This window comes from Carassius carassius, chromosome 3, assembly GCF_963082965.1.
Source record: "Carassius carassius chromosome 3, fCarCar2.1, whole genome shotgun sequence".
NCBI classification, from domain to species: domain Eukaryota; kingdom Metazoa; phylum Chordata; class Actinopteri; order Cypriniformes; family Cyprinidae; genus Carassius; species Carassius carassius.
Genome location: NC_081757.1, coordinates 10,699,685 through 10,726,911, shown reverse-complemented (window position 1 = coordinate 10,726,911; position 27,227 = coordinate 10,699,685). Strand labels below are relative to the sequence as shown.

The window sequence follows — 27,227 nt, the reverse complement described above, 5'->3', positions numbered from 1 at the left end:
ATGAATGTCTGCGACTGCGTGCACTCTACCGAAATCTTTCTTGGCAGGACTGAAAAGCAAATGTTTTCTTCCTGAGACCCCAAAAATGTCTAGACTGGCAGAAAGTTGATGTAACAAGAACAGAACTGGGACTGAAAAAGCCTACGGTATTTAGTGCATAACGGTCTTTTGCTTCTTTGACAGTTTTGCTTATGAGGAAACACTTTAACCTGCAAAAGTTGTGCATATGAGCGATACTCCTACAGCATGTGATCTGTGATCCTTATACACGCACAGATTTAAGGGACATTTCACTGAAAAACAAAAAGTCTGTTATTATTTACTTATGATAAAACTATGACTTTCTACTGTGGAATACAAAAGAAGATGAAATGAAAGTAAATGATGCTTCATGTTGTTATGAACATCACTAACCTTCATGTGTTTTGTGTTTCATTAAATGACAGGATTTTCATTTTGGGGTGAAAGAGCTCCGTGTCAAAGCTGCTCACGTTTGCATTTCTAATACTGTTGCATGAGCAATAACATTGATGGCCTAAAGCACAGTCAAACGTTTTTTTTCTCAGAGTTAGACTACAGTCCATGACATTTGTTTGAGATATTTCAGGGGCTCTTTAGAGCGAAGCATGACTTGCGGTAGTTGTTTAATTGTTGTTGTCTCCTGGCTCCTCTGACTTGGCGCTGTAGGAGAAAGATCTGTTATGGTGTTCACTTCCCGGCAGAGGGGTGAGCCCGCAGAAAGAGTCGGCAGCTTGTCATCCAGACTTTGGTTACTCTGTAAAGTGATTCATTAGTCTGTCTAACTCCGTCTAACCCCAGGGCTGTTGGGTACTCAGAGAAGACCAAGGACGTATGCTCTCTATTTCAGCCTCATTTGTGATCTGAGGCTGACTAACCGTCTTCCTCTTAACCATAAGCTTTTCTTGCAGGTGTGGTTTTACAGTAACAGTCTGGCATCAGCATGACAGTGCTTGTGGTCAAATATACTATGCAAGCTATAATCTAATAATGTTAATGAATTTCATCTGAATAAATGCCACAGTCTCTGTTCAAGGGTTCAAGGGATTTTTAAAGAAGAAATTGTTCTTTTATTCAGCAAAGATTCATTAAATTGATCAAAAGTGACGTTAAAGTCTTTAAAGTTGATTTCCATTTCAAATAAATCGTTTTTTGAATCCTGTAAAAATATACATGTATAATAATAATAAGAAAACTTCTTAAAATATAAGTTTGTTTACATAATATATGTATGTGTACTGTATATTTATTATATATAAATAAATACACACATATATGTATATATTTAACAAATAAAATGTGTGTATATATATATATATATATATATATATATTATACTGATTTTTTTTTTTTTTTTATACTTAAATGTAAATATTTTATATATAAATCCAACATATTTTTCCTTAAAATATTCATTTATGTGTGTGTATTTATATATACATAAATATACACACTTATAGTATGTAAACATAAACTTTTATTTTGAATGTGATTAATCGCGGTTAATCATTTTGTAGCCCTAGTTTCTTGGGCCCAAAGAAGAACATTTTTACAGCATCATGTGACACTGAAGTCGGGTTGCTAAAAAATTGGCTTTGCCATTACAGTAATGCATTGCATTTTAAAATACATTAAACAGTTATTTTAAAAGGTGAGGTTAAAGGACACACTGGAGAAACTGAACATTGTCACTTGATTACCAGTGAATCATCTGTCCACTTAGTACACACAGCTGATTAAAACAACAAGTAATCCATGATTCCATTACATCAGTTAAAGGGATAGATTAATAGATAGATAAATTCATCTCATTCATAAATTTGTCTCCTTGAAAAATATCGTAATTTATGTTCTGAAGATGAACAAAGGTCGTGACATAAACTGATGGACTAGAGTCATGTTGTGGATTACTGTGGTGCTTTTATGAGCTGCTCTCATTTTGATTGCACACATTCACCACAGAGGATCCATTGGTGAGCAAGTGAAGTAAAGCTTAATTTATCCAAATATGTTCCAATGAAGAAACAAGCTCATCTACACCTCGAAAGGCCTGAGGGTGAGTAAACGTGAAGCAAATGTTCTTTTTGGGGGGAACTATTTCTTTGTTTTGTTCATTCATTCAGTTGACTGCCAGTACTGTTTCCAGAGGCTTCCGTTTGGTCTGAAAGCTTTCTTTTTATGTGGCCTCTAGTCAGAGTTTATGACATGATGTCATTTACTTGGAGGAGCTTGTAGTGGTTGAGTTTCCAAGTGTTTTAGGCTTTTAATTGAATTGCTCATTTATTTCTTCATTAGTCTCATTCATATGGCTATAATTGAACTTTAAAATGAGGGATGGTTTTTATTAAGTGAATGCTGTTGTAAGAAGTACAGTAAAAGATCAGGATCATTCATTCACTTCTTCACAGTAATGGAGAAGCCATGTAGTCTGAAGACTTGTGGAGACTCATTTAATCGGAGCCCTGTGTTTAATTTAAGAAGCTTTAAAACTGAAGATGACCCAAAGGAGCACTGCTTTACCAGAACAAAATCAAGGGAGCTAGATAATTGAAAAGTTTCACAAATAATGAGTCACTGTGAACACATTTTAGCAAATTATTTTAAGAGAATGTCAGAGATCAAATGATTGATTTGTTGACCGATATTTACATTTTGGATCTTTAGGGGGGTCCACACAACTAAATTAACAAACTAATTAAATCGCATGGCCTAAATTTTGTTTCTATTATTATATGTTCTTTATGTATACTGTACCTACCAGATGTGACTATTTTGAATTGCTGGTGTGTGATAGTCATTTTTTTTTGTAGGATTGGCCATAACCATATTTAAAATATACATTAAAGTACATTATCACAGTTTTGAATAAATCATATTTTTACAGCTAATATAAATGCCCAAACTAGTAGCAAAGCCTTTGCCAGACTCAAATGGCAATATGGTTTTGGAAACTAAATTTCTGTGGTTAGAAAATTTGAGTAGTCAATTAGCACAGCAAGTTCCCCACTTAGCCGCACAAGTTGATTAAGCATGAAATGCATATTTTGGCTGCAGGAATTACTTAGAAAGACTATTCTCTGTGATACACTGTTTAATCTGCTTGCTAAATGGTAAGGCCTGTTCATATCGGATGAATGAGAATGGAGAACAAAAGCTTTTATTGTAAGCAAAAAAAGAGGAAACCCATTTTGTGCTTATGCGCAGATGACTAGGACAGACTCGTTTCACTCTACAGCCATTCTCCATACTCTCGCTTTCTCTAAGCTGTTATTTTGCCATGCAATCAGAGTCGTATTTGTGTCTGGGGACCAAAAGTCCACTGCCATGAAATTCAATTAGTGTCTCCAGATCCACAGGCTTCACCTTATTTTGATTACCATTTTTCTTCTTCTCCTTTTTGAAACTCTTTTGTTCTTCATTTCTTCCCTCATAGCTTCTCATTTCTCTGTGTGCACAGTCCAAAGCGCATTCGCACAATGTGCAGGACCTCAAAGTTCCCAGGATTTTTTTCTTTCTATCGTTCTTTTCTAAAGCCGAGAATGTCTGAAAGTGCTGTTAAACCACATTGTCATTAGTTGGTTACATCAGAACAGAGGGAGACTGGAGGAGATTTTCTTCAATCACAGACCATCTATACCCGGCAGACATGCTGACTGCAGCTGTGCTTGTCTTCATCTGGGAACCGTTTTCACGAGCTCCGCTCAAGCCCTTGTGCCCTAATAGGCTGATAATCCATACACGGTTATACAACATGCGATTTGGCCTCTCGTTGTGTGTTTATTATTTATGATTTTTCTGGGAAAGGAGTCACACCACAGAATGTGTTGTTAAACTTGTGCAGATGGAGGGGTTCCTGTGTTTCAGCATTGATTACTCTTGCATTGATTGTTTAGCACTGATTGAAGTGGAACCCCATGCATGGTGATCTTACTTTCAACTCCAATAAACAAACTCTGCATGTGTTTCACAAAGCTCTCAGCCATCATACTCTCTGACGATGGAGGACTGTTTCTATCCCGGCATGTTACAGTTTTTCTCAGTCACTTTGGTGCATTTCTCGAATCAGAAATAGAATTCTCAAAACCACTTGTTCAACCTCTACATCATCTTGTCAATTGTGCACATCATGAAAGCAGTTTTTCATTCTTTTGAATAAGTTGTAATTGCTTTGGTACATTAATGCAGTTGATTATGTACATTTGTCTGCGGTTTGCTAAATTATCAGTTGCTATTATCAGGTTGCTATAAATATATTATATAGTCTCTGTGCAATAGTCTAAAGCCGAGCTCACACCACAGGAGTTTTAAAATCATAACTGATTTTGAAATCTGGTTGAACCCCCTGTTGCTCCCTGGGTGCTGGATATATAGCTGTCCACTGCTCCGGGGGTGTGTTCACTTCTCACTGCTGTGTGTGTGCACTTGGATGGGTTAAATTCAGAGCACCAATTCCGAGTTTGGGTAACCATACTTGACAAATGTCACAACTTTCTTCTTTCTTTCTTTCTTTCTTAGATGCAGTCTTCGGGCTCAAAAATAAACACAAAATGTGTGGCTTCAAAGGACGTGAGGGGGAATCCCGCTCTTAGGTGACTAGAGGGGATTGTGTGTGGGGGAGGGGCATTTTTAGACTTTAATAGATTTTATTATCTCACCTAAATGTATGTTCCAGTCTATGGTTTGTTCAGTCAGTGTATTTGTTTTTACAATTGTATAGCCTAATTTAGTTGTACAGTACATTATACACAGCACAAGGAAGTTAAAAAATAATTTACATGAATACTTGGTGATGGACATTTTGATATTCTGTGTGCAGAATTTAAGAAATGATCTGTTCATGTTATGGAGGAAAGCACAGTAGGTGCATGTAGGGGGTGTGGCCTCATGGCCCTGTAGTAAGCAGTGTGCTGTGTGCATGTGATTGAGAAATGTGTAGGGTAGAAATTAAAATGAAATTGAATTAATTCTGGTTGTTTTAACCAAAATTATGCTGAAAGATTGTTTTTCTTGAAGTCCCCAGTTCCTGCAATTTAGCAAATTCCCACTTTATTCCCATCAATTCTTGTTAGTTCCTATGAAAATTCCTGGAATTCTGCAACCCTAATATTAACAGAGTGCACTGTTATACTGACAATAAGCATTTTGACTATCTTGTTTGTGAACAATGGCATGAGGACTTTTCATTCAGATGGCACTGATATGTTCATTGACATAAATACTTACATTTGACAGATGAACTAAAGATTTTGAGTGAGGTTTTTACATGTAATCCATTGTATGGTGCTGTTTGTACAAATTGTTTTGAGAAATGCACATACTTTGAAAATATTAAGTATGTTTCGAGAAATGCACTAAAGAAAAACTGTAATGTTGAAAACTTCAATATCAATGCCTCCTCTATGGAGCTATTATTATGACAAAATGATTTGAATTTGAATTGTGTAAATTTGAATTATTTGCAAGTGTAATCTAACAAAATTGAATTTAGGTGGTAGTTTAAATAGTTCTGAATTTGATTTTTTTAAACGAATATTGAACATTTGAAATTTAACAAACTGAAATGTTTTTATGGCTGAATTTTATAGACATCTATTTTCAAACAGCTAGTTTTTTTGTTCTGAATTCTTATACTGCAGATATTTATTTAAAAAAAATTCAGATTCAAGTTTTCAAGATGAATAAATTCGGAACTTCAAATTCAGTTTTCTAAAATTCAATGTCAAACATTCAAACTCAAAAATTCAGATCTTACAGAAAGTAGGTCACAGGTCATCCACAGGGAAGAGTAGATTATCGCAGAAAAGTCGAACAGAGCATTTTGGCCAATTAGGGACTGCGGAAGTTTTCCAGCACGAACGTGGTGGTGGTTCAATTCAAGAGGTTGCCACTCTCTGACTCGGATCATGAATCGTCCGGTGTTGTGTTATATTCGGTTCTTTGAAAAACTGTTCTCGTGGGTGGAGTTAACATGAATATTCATTAGTTCCCTTATTGTGGGCGTGTCCTTGAAACAACGTGTAAACGAATGGAACTGAAAATGTCAGTGAATGCTCGTCAAATCTCTATTTGATTTAATAGATTGTTTTGAACAGGTAACGAAGTGTCAATGTTAAGCGTTAATTAGCATTAACTGCAACAGTGCCAAAACAATGGATAGTTTGTGTAATATGATAAATTGTCTTTCATGTTTTGCTTGATCGATTACAGGCACACAGAAAAACAACCAATAAGCTAATTTAACCTATCTTACCTAATATAGTTTTTACTGTTTGGTGTATTTCACTTTTTATATATTATTTATATATTTCATTTGTGGGGCTTTTTTTTATAAGAGTTTGCTTTGATTAGACTACCTAGTTGTCATTGGAGAGAGACTAGTACAATTTGTATACAAAACCTGAAACAAACCACTACAAATGTATCTGTGTCTTAATAAAATCAGTGTTAGCATCCTGTGTCATGCTTTCTTTTCTTTTTTTTTATAACCAGTTTTTACCAGAATATTTGTTTCAAGCATTGTCATGAATACATTGCAGTAATAGTCACCAGTAGCCTAACTTAGCTAATCATACTATTCAAACAGCAATTAATGCCCCACAAATGAAATGTATAAAAAGCTAAACACATAAAACAAATATAATTAAGAAACTATATATCCCAAGGTTAGCATAGGTTATTCGCTTATTGTTTTTCTATGTGCCTGCAATCAATCAAGCAAATCAGCTTACAGATGATTAATATTACACAAACTGCATTGTTTTTACAGTGCTTCAGTACTTAACATAGACACTTCGTTACCTTTTCAAAATAAACCAAGTAGCTATTTGAGGAGCGTGCACTGATTAGGGAACTAATGAATGTTCATGTAAACTCCACCCACGGGAACAGTTTTTCAAGGGAACTAGGGATGGGCAATACTACATTTTTTCCATGCGATACGATACCGATACTTTTTGTTACAATTTTAACGACACCGATACCAATACCGATACTGCTTATAATTTTAAAAGTGTATGTGATTTTTCAAAATAATCTTAATTTAATATATATATTAATTGATATATATATATATATATATATATATATATATATATATATATAAATTTGCAGTTACCATGGCTACAAGAACAATGATTTGTGGTGTTATTGTTAAAACCATGGGTAATTTTCTTAAGGGAACCTAAAAAAAAACCTTTCGCAGGAATGTGTCTGAAAGTGATAAACGGGCCTCATTTTTACCTAAATGTTTTATAATTTATTTTAATATATATTAAAAATGTATAAGGTGTGCATTAGCTGACACCTAAATGAACACATTACAATTGTTTTATGACTGCAAGTCTTTCTCCTCAAATGCTATTGAGCTTCAAATTTGTGTTTGAGCCCATGTGAGCCCTTTACCCAGGCATAGATGTCCATCCATCAATTATGAACATTCCGCCTCAAATATGAGGTGCGAGCGCGGATGGGAGAATGGTGCAGGTTTTTTTTTTTTTTTTTTTTTTTGAGCAACTGGGATGGTGCCCCCTCTGGGATATGGTGCCCTATGCAGACTGCGTATTCTGCGTATAGGGAGCGGTGGTACTGCTGTCATCTTTCGCGCAAGTCGCGTCCGTGCATGCCGTGTTGTGATGGTGAATGGCACATTGCACTGCGCGCAGCCGCAGACCAATCGGTGTTAACGTCATACCACCGCGTCCGCGAGACCTTTTCTTTTTATATCATACACACACCGTCCCGCTTGGCCTGCACACACTGCTTAAAACATTTAGTTATAAAGAAATTATAAATATAATTAAGTATCGATACTTTGCAGAAAATATCGATACCAAAATAGAAGCTTCTGAGTATCGATATATCGATATTGCAGCATCGATGTGCACATCCCTAAAGGGAACCGAATATTACACAACACCGGACGCGAACGGTGCGCCGCTCGCGTCCTGTCTGTGTAACTTAGGCCTAGTAGACACGGTGGCGTTCTAATCAATTTTACACAAAATATACTTTAAAACAAACAACAGAGATCGCTTAGACAAATGTCTCACGTGCTGAGAACGCTAACCTAACATATAAACACAAAATCATTTATGTTTAAGAATCACTTACCTCCGGGCGATTCATGATCAGAGTCAGAGAGTGGCAACCTCTTGAACCACCACCACGTTCGTGCTGGAAAACTTCCGCAGTCCCTAATTGGCCAAAATGCTCTGTTTGACTTTTCTGAGATCATCTACTCTTCCCTGTGGATGACCTGTGACCTACTTTCTGTAAGATCTGAATTTTTGAGTTTGAATTTTTGACATTGAATTTTAGAAAACTGAATTTGAAGTTCCGAATTTCTTCATCTTGAAAACTTGAATCTGATTTTTTTTTATGAATATTTGCAGTATAAAAATTCAGAACAAAAAAACTAGCTGTTTGAAAATACATGTCTATTAAATTCAGCCATAAAAACATTTCAGTTTGTTAAATTTCAAATGTTCAATATTCGTTTAAAAAAACACAATTCAAATTCAAATCATTTTGTCAATAATAGCTCCATACTCCTCTAGCTATACAGAAAACTGTATAGTCCCTCGTGAAAGATGCTATTCTCTAGAGTCTAGGCGAGGTGGGTTGATGCTACTCAAACATTTAAAAAATACAATACAGATAGATAGATAGATAGATAGATAGATAGATAGATAGATAGATAGATAGATAGATAGATAGATAGACAGACAGACAGACAGACAGACAGACAGATAGATAGATATCCCAAAAAGAATTTACATTTTCCCAATATCATTATCACATATCTGGGTAAAACTATGATGGCTTTTCTCTCTGATGTGTACATGTGCTACACACGCTCATAGACATGAACACACACTCCACCTCTTCGCCTCTAAAAGTGGCTTCTTGATAAATTGAGGGTTTCTATGAATAGCAAGTTGTCATTTTTACCACAAGCCCAAGCATTCAATAGCAGCATATCAGAGCCCCTCAGTGAAAGCCCAAAGACAAACACTATTCCTTTTTTTTCCAGCATACTTTCCAAAGTGCAGATGTTGCAGAAGTGTCACGTTACGAGGATTTTACCTCTGTTTTTAGGGATGTTGCAAATTGTATATGTGTGTGTGTGTGTGTGTGTGTGTGTGAGAGAGAGAGAGAGAGAGAGAGAGAGAGGAGGCCAAAACTAAAGGTCTTAAAAAGTTCACAGCCTGCAGTGGAAAGTGTTTCTCCATCTCCCACAGATATCCTCATTCTCTCCCTCCGTTAGCTACCGAGCTGGAAGCAATTTGGTTGTTACTGAAAATCAGTTGACATCTGGGAATTCTGACAGTAACAGCACACATATTTCACCCTTCCACGAACTTAACATACATTTGGTAAAGAAAATGTGTCATGGCTAAGTTTGTGGCAGCTCCCTATCCGTCTAATCATCCTTAAATATCAATATGGCATAGTGAGAGATGTGCATCATGTGTTTTTCTTTCTTGGTGCGGTCTGATGTGTTTCTTTGTCTTTATTTTGCCTGTGCTGACATGTTTATCTGCGCTGGCTGTTTTCTCAGTACACTCTAACCTCTGGCTGTCCCCTCACTCAGTGTTACAGGTGGAAAATGCTGTTTGTGTCTCCCGTCTCTTTCCCTGAGTCCCTGAGCAACCTCAGCCAAGCTGATACATCACATCAGTCCTGGGGGCCCCATCTTCTCACTTTCTCTCTTTCTCTGTAGTGTTTCGCCATTTATCACAGTAACAACTTTGAATATCATTTGCGTGTATTTAATGGTACAGAGGAATATAAATGTAATTAGACAAATGTATTTCCATCTGTCCGTCCATATAGCTTGTTGTATATATGTCTTTCTTCAAGGCTTATAAACATCTAGGTTTATAAGACTTTTTCAAAACTTTCAAACAAGGCTTGTCAATATGGTCTTTTACACTGAAATTAAAATTGCTATTGTGAATCTTGTTTGCTACCACAGTTCTAAATTTAGTTCTGAATGAAGCACAACTCTAGTAGCAACACTGTAACCCATCGAATTAATGCTACAAATTAAACCAGAACCAGACCCGTAGCCAGCTATGAGACCACGAGGTCCGGACCTCTGTGAATTTTTCATGTTCAGAAATAACATTTGTACTTTGAATGACTTATTTGATGTTATACTCCTCAAATTCCCCGCTGCCTTAACATTAATAGTTTTATTAAAACGCTATGTGTGATGTCTGTTTTTATATTGTTTATCAATAGTATACATTTTACTGTATACTGTATACTTTTGTATACTTTGGGGGGGAAATTAAGGATGTGATGTTCAGAACATGGTAACTACAGTAATTATCAAGTGGGAAGTGATGCCCTCTGGGGGCATTTGGCCAGGAGTGTTTTTACACCACAGACAAGGTTTGAGAAGTGTCGCAGTGTAAGCTTCACAGTCAACAGTACTGAATCACTCTCATCAATGTAGTCCATATCAACAACAAAAATATATATCTTGATTTCATATAGTGGTTATTTTGGGAAAATCCCAGGCATTTTGAGCAGTAGGCAGAGGCATCATGCCCATTCACAGTGAGATAAGCAGATTTTTGAGACAAGTGGATTTTGAATGCAGCTTCCAAAAGACAAAAAAATAGGCCATTAATATTTCCATTATAATAGGCCATTATAATCACTAGCGTGATTTTAACATTCAGTGCATCATATCATCAGATGCTAAATTCAAATCCGCGTTCATTCCCTGGCTGACGCTGAGCCAGATAGATGCATTTTTATGGCACTGCACATTACCCAATCACACACGATACTGTTGAGCTTATGAATGCAATTAGTTTTGTACTTTCACTTGAAGAAAATTAAAAAAGGAGTACTTTTACTTTCACTGGAGTATTATTTTATTATACATATCTGTACTTTTACTCAAGTACTTGATTTGTGTACTTTGTCCACCACTGGTCATAAACATTAACCCATACGCTGTTAAAAACAGTACACTGCTACACACAGATCTGTAGAACAAGTAGGTCATTGCTACAGTAAGTCAAGCAACAATGCTATGTCATTCAGTGTAGTTATATTTTCACAAATCATGCTATAAACCATTGGTTCCCAACCTGGGGTCCAGAGTTCACAGGGGGGGCGCGGGAGCGGATATGCTTTGAGGTGAATAAAGATGCATAAAATGTTCTACTAATAATTTTATTTAAAAATATTTTTCAAAGTTTTAAAAAAATCATATGCTAACAATGCCAATTTCAATCACAATTTCGTTATTTCAAATGTAGGCGCGTTGCGCGTGGCAAGCGCGCTCATAATGCAAGAGACCGATGCGACCACAACAGTGCCCAACATCAAATGGCAAACATAATGCAAGCGAAACGAAACTGCTCGTTATTGTGTGGTTGACGGACCGTTTATAAGTTTGGACCAGTGCAGCGCGAGCCGATCGTGATCATGCGACGCTGTTACTACACAGCGCTAATAAGAGATCCAGTAAAGAAAGCATTTGAATTTGCCACAGAAGTAATAACATCGCTGCGAGATCTAGAGAGAAACATTCACATTTCTCCGTTATTAACGGATCAAACAGCGCGTGGAAGCCAGGAAGAAACATTGTGCCGTGAATGAACTATCCAGTGTCCAGATAAGTGGAGTGAAGTGACATTCAGCCAAGTATGGTGACCCATACTCAGAATTTGTGCTCTGCATTTAACCCATCCGAAATGCACACACACAGAGCAGTGAACAGATCTGCAACATTCACCATGGATTTACCGTAGTAACACTAACCGAACCATGAAAGTTAAGCAGGAATAGTAGGCTATAATGCCTTCAAGTAACATTACGTAGGTTTTATTTTGACATTATGAATACAATTGCTGCCCTCAAATGTTAATCTGAAATAAAATAAACCTTGGTTTATAACTACTACAATTTCTTTTTTTCCAAGAAGCTGTTTTGTTTTATATGTTCATAAGAAGAATCAATTATAGCTCCAGAATTACTCAAAGTAAAAAATATCACACTTTATTATGTTAGTTTTAATATTAAAAAAAAAAAATCAAGGAAATTTCTCTGGCATTTCTTTCTTTTTGCTGTATCAAAAACGTACTGAACCGTACCGTGACACAAGTGTATCGTATCTAACCGAACCGTGAATTTTGTGAACCGTTACACACCTATATATATATATATATATATATAGATATATTAGTGCTGGGAAAAAAATTAATTGCATCCAAAATAAAAGTTTGTGTTTGCATAATATATGTGTGTGAACTGTGTATAATTATTTTGTATATAAATACACGCATATGCATGTATTCATTTAAAATTTTTTGCATGTATATACATTTATACATAATTTATATTATATATAAATATAAATAATTTATATATAAATACAAATATTAAATATATACATGCATATGTGTGTATTTATATATACAAAATAAGTATACACAGTACACACATATATATTATGCAATAACAAACTTTTATTGTGGATGCGATTAATTTTTTCCCAGCACTAATATATATATATATATATATATATATATATATATATATATTTGGGGGGGGGGGGGGGGGTCACGGATTGTTAAATATGTACATAGGGGGGGCCCCAAGGAAAAAGGTTGGGAGCCACTGCTATAAACGTTCGTTATAGCACTAGACAAAGTTATTGTAGTTATACGGAGCCCCGCACATGACATGCAAGAAAAAATAAATAAATTGTGCGCACGATTTACTAATTCGTTACCTCAATTTACTAAAATGTGCACACAATTACTATTGCGTTCCCTCGATTTACTATTGCGTTCGCTCGATTTGCTAAATCGTGTGCACGATTTAGCAAATCGAGGGAACGAATTAGTAAATCGTGCACACAATTTATAAATCGAGTGAACGCAATAGTAAATCGAGGGAACGCTATAGTAATCGTGTGCAGGTTTTAGTACATTGAGGGAACGAATTAGTAAATCGTGCACACGATTTAGCCTTACATTTTTTCCTGCGTGTCATGTGCGGGGCTCCGTATAGTTATGCATTATTGCATGAATATTAAACAACTGATTAAATTGTCCGCCCTTAAATATAGTATAAAATGTTTTATTGCAATAAATAGGGTGTGATTTAAAATTAATCATCCCTCCAAAACAGAGAAAACATCTTTTACAAAAATCTACATGTTTTTATAAGTGTTTATATTGTATATAATGAGTTTTGTAGGGGTTATTATAAACACAATTCTTTAGCACCAACCCCCATCCAGCCCCGGACCTCACTAATTTCAAAAGCCTGGCTATGGCCATGACCAGAACTAGATCTGTTTCACCACATCAACAACATTTCATTTATGTGAATGTTAGTGATGTCATTTTGATGTGTCACGCAACCACATACTTGCTTGAAGATTTAGATGGGAACACACTCTTTCATTTATGGCCGCCCCCGCCGAACCAGCCACCCACCCTGTCCAAACCTGCTTGTTGCTTGTTCCAGAACCTCATAATTTACAAATACATAATTTGCATCTCTTTCTTCCACCACTCTGTTCCTTCCTTTATTCTGTCTTTTTCATAAACATACACTCACCTGTTGTCTTTGTTATACAACACAGTTGAGCCAATGCATTTGTTGTTTGTCAAACAAATCTTCCATTTCAGTATCAGATGACTAAATTTTGAGGCAAATTGCCAGATGTTGTTTTTCAGCATCTTTTGGTCATCTGTGTTTTTACAGGCCAGTGGTAAAGACCAAAGGTATGACTAAGGTGTTTATTTACAGCATCCCTTTCCTCTTTCCTGCAAACATGCTTTTATCCCTTCACCTTTTCAAAACTCTGTTTAAACTCTCACTTACATTTTTTGCCCACGTTGCCTTTCTTCCATGTTTCTCTCATTGGCGTTCTCTTTGAGAAGGGATCATGTTTATGTCTGCAGTCTGCATTTCAGTCAGTCGTACCAGTATGTCTCCAATACCTAAATCCAATTACATAGTCTGAGAAAAAAAATCTAATAATGGCCCTTAGAATGTTGGTTCTTCATGAAAGGAAAAAAAAAACTTAAAATGTTTTATTCATATTTTTTCCAGGTTTCTGTATTTATAACCCACACATGGAAAATTAATTCAGCAGATCATTAAAAACAGAAACATATGCATAAACTCCAAACACTGGAGATCAGTAATATAGTGTGAAATGACTTAACACTGAGCACCAAACTCATAAAAATGCATTAGTATTTCATAATAGCCTGTTCGTAATGGTGTGTGGCACTGCCAAGCAACAGAAACTTTCCTAATCAACTGAGGTCGAAAGCAACAGAATGAGGTGGAGAGGGTAATGTTTTGTTTATGAGTTTTTTAAAGTTTAAATATGAAAACAGATTTGTCAAGTTTTACTGCATTATTTTATGTGCATTTAAAAAAAAAAAGATTTATAATGTCTATGTTTTTTATTGCTTGTCAACTGTGCGGTATCTTGGTAATGTCAACATATCTAAAGCACTTGTACAGTGATTGTATTTATTATAAATTCATTGAAAAAAGAGCTTTTCAATTTTTTTTTCTAAATTTTTTTTAAACAGTTGACTGGACAAAATTCTACAGTTGTATACAATTAGTTTACGCATTCATTCTAAGTGAAGTGAGCAAATCCAAACATCTAATAATGTTGCATTCCACACTTTACAATATGTATGTAAGGCTACAAATGAACGTTTTCAATTCAACAGGTTTCAAATGTTTATTAGTTTTATAAGCAAATTGTTTATATTTTTTCACTAAAACTTAATTCAGTGCCATTGTGCGACCTTTGACATTTTCTGTGGAAGAGTGTGATGGCCGAGGACGTGGCCACACCAAAGGGGCAGTAACTGAGAACCCATGCACACATGCATCCCTCTTTCTGGGTTGTTTACACAATTATTTTAGATTATGTTTAGTATTTCATGACACATTTGTTACAGATACCTTGGTTACAGATCACGCTATTCGCATATTTCATAATAATGACAGACACAGATTTAGTTTACGTTCATTGTTTTATTTTCAAATTTGTTTTCTGCCATAAATTTCTAGTTTGGGTGCACACTTTCTAGTTGTTACTGGCATGTTAACATTTATTTCTTTTGAGTTTAAGTTCTTACGTGGAAAGAGTGGAGGGTTGGTGCTGTCTGGGACGTAGCGCTTCGGTGGAGGTCCGTTCCGATAAAGGACCGGCTGGCGTCAGTGGCTGCCATTTTGTTCTGTTGGATTAAACCATGTTGCTAATTAGCTGGGGGTGCCAGATTAATTATATCTGTTTATTTGGTTATTATAATTCTATGTATATTTTGTTGAGTATGATTCTTTGGCTATATTACTTTGTGGATGACCCATTTATTCATGTTTCTGAATTTATTATTTTATTTATTTGAATTGTGTTAAGTAATGTTGGTGTTATTCCCTGTGTATGTGTAATGGACTAGTCCTTTGTGTATATAAGTTCCCCATGTGTGTCATTTGAGAGGTCATGTTTCTTTTTGTCTAGTTTGGTTTTGATTACTGTTAAGTTTGGTTCTGTTCAGTTGACCCTGTTTTTGGGCCTAGACCTGACTTTATTTTGTTCAGTTTTTCAAGTAATTTAATTTGTAATTTTGTTTGGCATTTAATAAATCATTTTCTTGTTTTTGGAAATCCTGCATTCTTTGCCCTTGACTGCTTGGTCCCTCACAAAGAGCTTCTGTGGTTCTTGTATGATATACGTCAGATTCCTGTTGTGTCTCAGTCTTCGTCTCTTCCCTCCCTTTTCTCCTTTATTGTTGGTGGAGTTCAACCAATCCCCTCCCAGCCCATCATATCCCAGAGTCCCCAAAACCCAAGCATCTGGTTGTGCCTCAGCGACCACTTCCGACCACAGTTTTTCAAACAGGCAGAGAGGGCCTTCGTTCCCGAAAATAACTTGGACAGGGAGAGGCAAGCATGTAGCTCTCAGTGGCGATAGAGTTTCTCAGATCTCAGACGCTACTGTTGTGTTAAGAGTGTGAAATATGGGGACATTTAATGCTTATTTTACATTTACATATTACCTTATGCTTCATACAAAGTACTTTTCAAGCTCTTGGCAAAAAATGATTGTTCTTTGGGTTCTGCAGAGCATGAGACAGAAGATCAAACAAAACGAAAGAGTTCATTAGCAAAACGCTGTAATCATGCGGATGGTTTGGGTGTAGTCTAAGGCCTAAACACATAGTCTATACAAACAAAGCAAAGTTCGAAAAGCCTCTCAGCTAATATAGATTCATATTCATATAGCATCCCACACTTTCTAGCTCACTCAAATTGATTTATTTTATCTACATAAAAGCTTTTAATGGTCGATACATAAAGCTTTTAAAGCGTCATGGCTGCCAAGCAACTCAATCCGACCCCAAAGCTCTTTAACAAAAAGACATAAACACATATGGAGCAAACTCTCTGCATCTCTAGCCTGTTTATTTAGTTTTTGAAATCAAAAGAATTGCGCAAAAATATTGAGAGTGGAAGTTTCTCAACCATCTCTTCAGCTGTGCCATGTCATCTAGCTCGTAATATCATGTGTGTAACACGCAAACGTTACCAACTATAGACTGTTTTGTTTTGTTTTTCTGAAAAGGGCACAAACTTTATAACTTAATCCACAAAAACCGAGCGTTGGAAGAAAGTGTGTTTGTTACACAGATATATTAAGATACTGAGCAGCTGTAACTAGCACTTAATGTGAAATTGATGGAACTCAAACCCTCAGTAGACAATTCCCATGTTGGACCACTCAATACATCTGTCCCTACCACACAGTCATTAAGCTTTCATTTACCGTTTCCCCAAATGACTTTTTCTTAGGCCAGTCCGGGGTCAATCCAATACACAGCAGAGGCTTGAGGAGAACTGGTGTGGATCTGAAAGGGGTAAACCAGATCGGATTTCAGTCACTCTACTCCACTTCCCTGGCTCATCAAGCATCCCTGGAGAATGAGGTCACACAGAACATACACACACACACACATATATATGGCTGTTTCTTCATCTATGACCGCTTTTGGCCTTGTGGACTTTAAGAAAATAAAGTCTCTTTAAACACTTACAGTTGATGAGGTGTACTGTATGATGATAACATTCTATGATTAAAATTTGATTTTAATTAGATTTTAATAAAATTATCTCTTCTTATTAATTTCTAAATCTTTTATGGAATTTTAATTTAAATAGTTAAATACCATTTCCACGTGTTTTAAAATAATTGAAAAATTATTGTTTAAATATTACACACAAACCTATTCTTTTCATATTTACCTTGATTTCTTCACACATCTCATTGCATATTTTTTACATTTCCTAAATGTTATTTTCTGACAATGTCGTCTCCTTCTTACACTAACTTCAGAAAAACAATTCTTCAGTGTGGTGGAAATTATGCCACAATTGTAAGTCATAATTTTTTTGAAAAAAATTTATTTGAATCAGAATATTTAAGCTTTTATTTTATTTTTATTTCACAATTTGTTTGGATTTAAATGTGTAGTTACTTTTATAGAAGGTCATGTTTTAAAAATGTATTTCTCTGTGTCCACTAGTCTAGGCTATTTTCTCTACATTCAGCCCAAATTGCAACCCTACAGTATATAGGATAAGTGGCATGGAAGATGGATGGATGGATGTCTGAACTCTAAAAGCAATAAAATCTATATATAAAATGCATTTAAATGTAGCAAAAAAAAAAGTTTCCAGGTCAGTTTTATTGAGACTTCTTACATCAAAAAAACACTAAACTTTGTAAATTAGAATTATCCCTGCAACATAAAAGTTGAATAAGTAAAACACCTACAACAAAACCACTTGACTGCTAGTGGGCAGATATTCCATTCCCTTTCAAAAGCTTTAAAAGGGAAATGACTGGTGGTTATAAGGTGTTAATGTCCAAATTTGTTTTTGCCCAAGTTTATTCAAAGCAGCCTCATTAAAATCATGTACAGTACATCCATAAATAGGCATTAAACAGGGGTGGAGTGTGAGATTTAAGTCCTGGCATGCATACTTGTGCCTCTGTGTTTTCTCTGGCTTCCTCAAACAGCCACTTGTCCTTCACTGCATTGTTATTCACATGAAGTTCAGGGCCATTGTTTGAACTTTAAATGGTATCTGGTGGCATCGCCCTGTGGCCGTCTGAACCATGGGTCTAATTTCAAACCTCTGCTCTAGTGGTATGATGTAGTAGCCTTGCTATGTTGCGGTTTTGCCCTGTGCGTTGAAAACACAAGCTCGTAAAAACAACACGAGTGAGAAGAAAAGAGCTTCCTGGAAGGAGGACAATAGTTACCTTGAATGAGTCCCAGGTCTCATAAGTTTGCCAGTGAACACGCATGAATGTATGTATGTGTGTGTGTGTGTGTGTGTGTGTGCATGTGCCTGCAGTCATTTCACAGTTTTCTCTCTTCCTTCTTGCAGCCGCCACCACTCTGGAACTTTCTGATTATTTTACTGGGAAAGAAAAAGTAAACATGGCAGCTGTGTGGATGTGTATGTGTGAGTGCAGGACAATTGCAGTTCTCACTGGGAGCAGCCAGAGCTAGACATAATGACTCACCTCCCGGCCTGGTCAGGTACGGGTGAGTGACGGACTCGTCTACTAACATACACACACTTCTCACTGCCATGACGGTGGGCTGATGGCTCTGCTGCTCCTCTATGGCCATTATTGTCCAAAGAGAAGTACGAGGCATCCGTCCAGTGACTCTGTAGGTTGGCTTGAATTTATTGTTGTGTGGGACGGTCCGATTCTCTCATGGTGCCAGGTCGTAGAATGGCCGGAGTTGGTCATGTTGACTCACAGTGGGTAAAGTGGGTTGGAGACACATATCTGAGCTGAGAGGTGGTGATGGATGGATGTGGTCATTCAGAGGTAATAGCTAACGCAAATGATGGTGATTATTGAGGTTTCTTCAGCACTAGGCAGAAGGGCATAAAAAGGGGAAGCTCATGGATTCGCTGGACCACCCAGACCCATAGAGGGATGAAGCACAGGGCTTAGAAGTCACTGAGAACAGCACTGACTGAAAAAAGATTTGTAAAAAAAAATTATGGCTAAAATTATAGTTAAATTAAAGTATTGGTGTTTTTAAAGACTACATTTGAGTGCCGGATGATGGCAAACATATTCCAAATGTAAAAATAAGGGAAATAAGCATGCTCTGTGGCACAATATGGTGCATCCTTGGAAATGCTGATGAGCTATAATATTATTTTTCGATTCTGAATTGATTATATGAGTCATGCCTAACATTGTCTAGTCACTTTTGATCAAATGAATGTGTTCTTCCTGAATAAAAGTATTAATTTCCTTTAAATAAAGAAAAAGAAACTTTCTGAATATAGATTTTAAAATGGCAGTTTACATATATAAATTATATAATTTATATATATAATAAAGGTAAAAAAAAAAAAAACATTTAAGCTCAGACAGGTAGAACATTGCAAAACTAAACGTTATTGCAAGAAACACATTAACAAACGTTTTTAATAGAAATTTCAATAGCAGTAGTTTTTGGGTAACAATCAAGTCTTTACAGTCAATTGACCAATTTACTGTGTCCTTGCTGAGTAAAAGTAATATAAACCTCTGAACAGTAATGCAGAAGGAGGTTAGGTAGCTCACACACATATTTGATTCGCTCTCAAAAATGTATGCCATTTTGACGCTCACTCAGTAAGTATGTATCATCTTGACCCAGTATAAACTTGCTCCTTTTTTCACACTCTTTCATGCTCTCATACACACTCACAGAAAAACACAAGCTCTCATTAATCAAAGTTCTGAGGTGATTGATTATTTCAGTCGATGTATTTGTATTGCGCTGGCCCACCTCAATTCGACCTGAGCACTTTTCTGCGTTCCGCTCCAGCAGAGCTTACACACACACGCTCATGTACACAGTCGCTCTCCATCACTGCACTGTTATTGTGAAATAAGAGCAGGGCCTCAGCATTAACAAAGGAATAATTGTCAAACACATTTTTCCTCTCTTTTTTGCCCTCATTCTCTGTTTCTCTCTCCTGCTCTCTTCCTTTCTGAAAGCAATGGCAAAGTCAGCAGAGTACACACATTTCAGACAGCTGTGAAAACAGATTGGAGGGGAAAAAAGAAAAGTTTGTGGGGAATAATTTTTCAAGGTGGATGAGGAAAGGAGTGGGTTGACGCGCCGGTGTCGTGATTCACACTCTCACTCAATGGGGCGAGGGAACATTAAAAGTAAAGTAGCCATATTACACCCATGGTGCTCCAAGATGTGTGCCACAGCTGGAACAGTCACAACACACATCCTTCAAACTTCGGCCAGGCGAAAATGAAAACTTCCCTTTGGGGTAATCGCTGTCATAAAGATGGTGAACGGTTACTGACATATTATGATGTTACACTTTGAAGACAGTAAGGAAAATACTAAAAAGTAAGTTCAGCTTAAAAGAAAAGAGATGTGAGGTGGAATTAACTTGCTATGTTTGTTTATTAAAGCACATTAAAGACTCTGTGAGTGTGTTGGGATAGATCAGCACCTTGGACAGCTCTCAGTTGTAAACCGTGTGTGCACGAGTGAGCGTGTGCGTTTGTGGGTCGGTGGGCTTGTGCTTGTTTGTCTTGGAATGGAAAGAAAAGGTAAGGAATGAAAAAAGAAGCAAAGAGACGAGGTCTGTGGCTAAATTGAGATGCTGCAGGAGGGAGATTGTTGCAGTTCTCTGAAGCTCAGTCTAATCTCACCACAGTGAGGGGCTATAATCAGCTTCACCTCTTCACAACGTTCACTCTCTGACACCACAGCCACATTTTTCCATCTGTTCAATTCGCCTTGGCATGCCATTTCCACCAATCACCTTTATTTTGAGTTTTGGCTTAAATGACAGTTCTGGGTACAGTTCAGGGGGATATTATAGCCGAGTTTGAATGAAGAGTCAAATCTAATAAGTCTACATTACTTAAATATGTGTTGGGCTTGTTGTAGATAATGTTGTTTTATTGGCTTAGGAAGAACCGCTGTGCTCCAAAAACCGCTGTGGTCTCAAATCCCTTGCTATATTGGTCCTAGAGCAATGAAATGTGACCCAAATTGTTTTCTTAATCAGCACTTTTCCATAAGCTATTACTCCAAGAGACATTCCAATGAACACAGTGAAAGACAAGCTTCCAGATTTTGGCTGTGTCAGAATGTCAGAGCAGACAGAGATAATAAAAAATCTGATAGACCAATTAGAGCGTTTTGTCAGAATACGGCAATATCAGATTTTAAATGATATGGCAAAGAATCAAAGAAGGTAGTACTATATAACATTTGTGTGCATATTCTTTTTTCATTTTATTTTCATTTATTTATTTTTACAGATTTGTATACATATGTATACATAATCCATATTAATTAATTCTTTGGGCACATTTCCCAACACTTCACCTCTCACCAACTTTTTAATCTATTTGTTTTGAAGAGCCCATGCAGGTCCCATTAGAATTAAAGTATCCACTTCACAACTAATGTTCTTAAAAGCCTGTTGGACTGTATGTGGTTTCTATTGAGACCCAGAGATTCTCTATAGTGATACAAACACAAACAGTTATATCTGAACCAGATGTTAAATGTAGAAATGATATTGGTTTTATAATCAGTTTAGAGGTGAATCGATAAGCTTCTATTGAAAAATGTGTCTTGTGCTTTTGAGAATATTATTGTTGGCATCTGTGTGGTCACGTACGACAAGTCAGCATAACAATGCTTTTCTTGACCTATTTATTTTGTCTTCACGCAGCCTTTGATTCATTATCAGTAGATTCAGTTGATCCCTATCACGAAACGGCACCTGCATGTCCTTCATCAAGTTCATCACAGTTGAGTAAGTCAATTGAGTAAGTTTCAGTGGCTGAAACTGCACATCCAGACAGACACACAAACATCTACATACAATAAGACAGATGTCACTGGTTGCTGAGACATGAGACAAAACGTGCCAATTTTGCCTGCAATTAGGATTTAAGATTCAACATTTCCATATCTAGAAATGTCATGACATTCATTCACTACTCATCAAGAACATAAATATGCATCTTTCAAAGTAACATTACTTCCATTAATTCCCTTAGAAATGGTTTATTTGCTGTTAGTTAATAGGTTTAAAAGTTTGGGCTCAGTAATATTTATTTATTTATTTAAAAATTAATTAATGAATAATTGTATTTAGCAAGGATTTCCATGTATTAAATTAAAAGTCCCAGGCAATTGATTCATAGTTACAAAAGATTTCTGCTTTAAAAATGATGTTCTTTTGAACTGTGCAAAGAATCCTGGAAAAAGATTCCACAAAAATATCAAGCAGCATAACTGTTTTCAACATTCAACATCAAGGGTCATGTGACACAGAAATATGTGTATCATGTGTAATGACTGCTGGAAATTTAGCTGTGTGTGTACTTGATAGAAAATATCATTTGGTCAGTATAAAAGTAACAGAAGTCTATGGAAAGCCACCACAATTCACAGAGATAAATGTGTACGCATGTGAGTGTGTGTGTGCATGTGTGTGTGAGATTTAAGTAATTGTGATTATATTTTATGTTTGGACTTTTTATTAATGAATTAAATAATTTTAGTTAGTTTAGATGACTAGAAACAGCATAAAAAGCAAAATGGCTCCTGCTTGATTTTATGATGAATGAAACTGTATATGATATGATGAATATGATTTTATCCTTCAAAAAAAATTGATTAGCCAATGTTTATACTAAATATTCCACACATTATTTGGTAACAAGTTGTTGTTGACCTATTCACTTATAGGCAAGGAAAATTTGTGAAAAGAATAAGAAGTAGATCGCATTCAAACATATGTATAGCACCAGAACCAGTGTTGTCAAAATATGGAAGATGGAAATGCGATATGATACGTTGATATAAACAGCTCTTATCACACTTCCCAGTTATCTGATTATCATGCTGTTATCTGCGTTTTTCCTGCCAAGGCAGTCGCATTTACAGTCTCTATCTCTTCATTCTTTCACTAAACTCTGTGTGTGCTGTGATAAAAAATACAAAATAAAAAATAGGAGGGAGGAAGAAAGAGCGAATGAATGAACAAGATATGATCCTTCGGGATGTGCGTGGGTAAATCTTTCAGGGGAAGAAACAAACAAGCGACAAGCCACAACTGGACCCCATTATGATTCATGGTTGAATTAGTGTCCTTGTTTGAGGATGAGGAGGGTCACAGGGCACAATCCCCACACACATACACGCTCATCCAGACCACATTTGTGGTTTGGCTCCGGTACACCCTCATACGCTCACCAGAATCGAACATTATGATTGTTGTTGTGTAGAAAACAGAAACAAAGGGAAAAGTAAATAATGGAGGGAGAGCATTTGGTCACGGACAAGCAGAGAAGAAGAAAACAAGTGAAAGGGAGAGTGAGAGGGCAGAGGAGGAAAGGTTGAAATGAGGGCAGCAAAACAAACTTTTCTAGAAGCACCTAAGTGACGTGTCACAAAGATGACAAAAGGTCATCCGAGGTCAAAGTTGAGAGAGTTACATAAATGCTCTCTAGCTTCTGGATTGGTGCAGTTTTAGCTGTGGAGTTCAAAAGGAGTTTGTTGCACTTTAGCTGCCTTAATGAAACACACAATTTCGGGTTGACACATTTCACTTTCTCTCCCGAGGTGTTCTGCCAAAGAATGAGATGCCTAAGTTTTTATAGTACGACTCGCCTCGCTGTTTAGTGTTATGTTTCTCAACTCACTTTAGTTTCTGTCATAAATTGTAGAGCTGTAAATGCGACACAATCATAAAATGTTATATGTAAGTGTTCTTCTGCACTTTTCTTTTCAGAGCGCAGCAGATATTTTGTAGTCATCGCAGTCAAAGATTTGTGTGAGGTGAATTGAGCAACAGCAGCTGGGACTTTGCCACACTGGCTTCCAGCAGTTACTCTTTCTTATGTATTCTTTTCATCAAACATACAAACAAAAATGACAAAATCAGATTCGGACTTCTATAAATTTCTGCTCACCATATCAAATTTGAATACTGGTCTTTCCAGGCAATAAATTGTATACGTATTGTGTGGTTGCAATAATCTTCAAAAAAAAAGAGTGGTAATACTAATTGAGAATTTTAATATTATGTTCAATAACTAATAAATGTTCAATATTATCGTTCTATACCATGTTGATAATATTGATAATAAATAGTTTAAAATGCATCATATTATAATATACAGTACAGTATTGATTATATTTGACAGTTTATGGTTGTGTGTTCTCAGCATCTCAGCATTTTTGGTGACTAAAGGCTGGAATCAACTAGGCATTATACACTTGCCGACTTTGTAAATGGTTACAGAGAAAATCTGAGCATCACACACTTGCCTACTGAAGATCATACACTACCAGACTTTCAAGTCGTTCTGAACACAACAAACTCATACAAAACAACATGCATTCTAAAATCAGCCTAAAAAAATCTAATGATATCCTCTAACTCGATGGACTCATATTCTGAAGCTAGAAAATTGTTCTTTGAGAGTCTGTGCCCATCATAGACTTTAAATCATGGCAAAAATCTGGGCACAAGTCATTTTGCCCTAAGTATAGTATAGCTTAGCTAACTAACCTGTTTATTTGAGTTTAAGCACTTTTAACACACAAGGCTGGGATTGTAGACAGAACACTGGGAAAGGCCAATGGCCTGAGCCCTTAAAACCCTCTGGGGCTAAACTTTTAACCCCTCTCTTGTTGAATCAAGATCAGCTGTAGGTTTTTAAGTGCGGGGGGAGCGCGTGGAGGATGTGTAGGTAGCTCGTCGCTCTCTAGCAGAGGTGAGAAGAGGATTTATTTGTCCCTGGTGGGGGTTAGCTCTGGGTTTAGTTAATCCCAGGCTGCTTGTAAGGTTAAACTCACAGATTTCCTGCAACAGATGTGCTGGAGTTTGCGTGTGTGTGTGTGTTTATTTTCGCAGGGGCCGTCGAGGAGGTGCATAGATGTGTATACTGAGCGCAATTAAGAGATTCGAAAGTGTGGGAGTCATCAAGGAATTGCCAACTCTGTTTGACCTTATTCGTTTGTTCACACTGTTCTCTGACGCAGGTGCCTCCACGTTACAAATCTCCCCGAAGACCCTGCGGGACAGTGTAATTAAAAATAAAAAAAAAGAGAGAGGCTGCTGTTTAATCCAGCACTTGGGGGCTCGGTGTAATTCTGATGACCCGAGTTGTCACCCTTTTTGTGACCTCTTTGCCATATTTCACAACCCTTCCATAAACCTCTCCCCAGGCCGCAGAGGTTTCCAGCGCCTTCCAAGAATGTCTGACACACAAAGTGACCTTCCTTTCCTACTGCCTCAGGTTTGCATGGAATACAGGCACATTCATAAATTTCCATCAATTCAAATGGAAAATATTCTTTTTCTCTTCCACACTATTTCATTCCTCTGTCTCCACGTCCGCCTGTGTGGCTGAGCATGGTTGACTGATGGCTCTTTAAGTGTCTGGACCATTTTAGGCATGACATCAGGGGTCAAATCGGTGGTGATATCATCAAAGCCAGACAGTCTTGTGCCATCGCAGGCACCTCTCCAAGCCAACTAGGGATTTTTACTCAGATAAACTTCAGTATGGTTTAAAGCAGATGAAATTTAAGGTCTATGATGTCAGCACATTTTTGTGGCGTTATGTGACAAGCCCCCTGAAATCATACGTTCCACCGCTTAAAACACTTGTCATGGCCGTTTATCAGTAGACTTAGCCACTGTGACCATTACGAAAGCTAAAAGCATTTGAACCTATGCTTGATTTGCTTTTACAATGTCTAAACCATGAATCAGTGTTTCTGTAGATGTAAAATATGTATTTCTCTGGGTTCCGAACCACATCACAAGATGAAATCTGATCCTTTTAACCACGACTGTAATTATTTTCTCTTCATCTCTATGATTAATGGCTTGTCACATGGAAATGAAAGGATGGAGGATGAAAAGAAGGTTTAGATGGAGGAAGCACAGCAAACCTTACGCCGACCGCAAAACCTTAACCGCGAGTTTACACATGTCATTTCTGAAGATCATCTGAAAATGAATTTGATTACAGAGTTCAGTGGATGTATTTTATTGAAGGAAAGTCATTTTGCATTTGTATGGATCGGTCTGAGAGCGTCAAAATGTATTAATCTGGCAATATGTGATCTATAAATGCATATCAAATAACAAAAGCAGAGACAAAGTGGTTTCACTCAATTTCAGCCTTAAAGTAAACCTCATAAACGCACAGCAGTGAACTGAATTGTCAGTGTGCAAATGCATAAAAAGGCCTTCTATTGTTTCAATTAGGAAATGACGGACAGTGACCAGGTTGAAAATCATCATGGAAAAAAGTGATGGGAAACAGGACATGGGTCTGCAGCCAGCACCTTGCGCACGCTGTCACTCCCTAGTGTGAGTAATCTGTTTCTAAACTCTCTTTTCTCCTTGACTGGATGCCTCTGTTAGTTTCTCAATAGTGCATTTGGACACATTAGACTTATTTGACGTCAGTGTGACTATGATGTCATGTCACTGCTTTTATTAAGTGTCTTGAAACTCGTGGGTCAAACTTTGGTGAAAGAAAGTGAGGGGGGGGGGTAAATTGAGAACAGTGGTTGATTTGGAAGAGTGTTGATGTCTTGATACACAAGCTAAAACACACGTGCATTCTCTCTTTTCAGTCATTTCACGTTTGCCCGGTGTCTTCTAAAAAATAATTTGACTCAGTATGGCTAGACTGGATATAAACCCCTTCACGCTGCTCAGAGATGGGGATAAACCACACCAGCACTGTAGACAAATGATTTACACATCAGCTTTCCATTCTTCTATTTTCCTCCCAGTCTTTTTTTTTTGTTTGTTTTCCTTAGACTGCTTTTAAATGGACAGTGCATTGTGCAGTCAAGATCTAATGATGACTATGGAAACTGTAACCATACTGATCCAGGTTTTACATGAAAGTGATAGAGAGAAAGAATACTTTTTTAAAATCCTGTTTAAGCTCATTTAAAGGGTTAGTTCACCGAAAAATTTCAATTATGTCATTAATAACTCACCCTCATGTTGTTCCAAACCCGTAAGACCCCCGTTTATCTTCGGAACACAGTTTAAGATATTTTAGATTTAGTCCGAGAGCTCTCCGTCCCTCC

General features: G+C 36.8%; 1 long non-coding RNA gene across 2 annotated transcripts in view; it reads right to left on the bottom strand.

Annotated features, from left to right (window-relative positions):
- Positions 1–27,227, bottom strand: part of LOC132118923 (uncharacterized) — a 350,882-nt gene that overhangs the window by 96,711 nt on the left and 226,944 nt on the right. The window contains exon 9 of one of the 2 annotated variants that reach the window (XR_009426082.1): positions 8,110–8,122. The exons of the other annotated variant lie outside the window; for it this stretch is intronic. This is a non-coding gene — a long non-coding RNA (uncharacterized LOC132118923). Of the gene's footprint in view, positions 1–8,109; positions 8,123–27,227 lie in introns of those variants that run through there. 2 annotated transcript variants of the gene reach the window in all.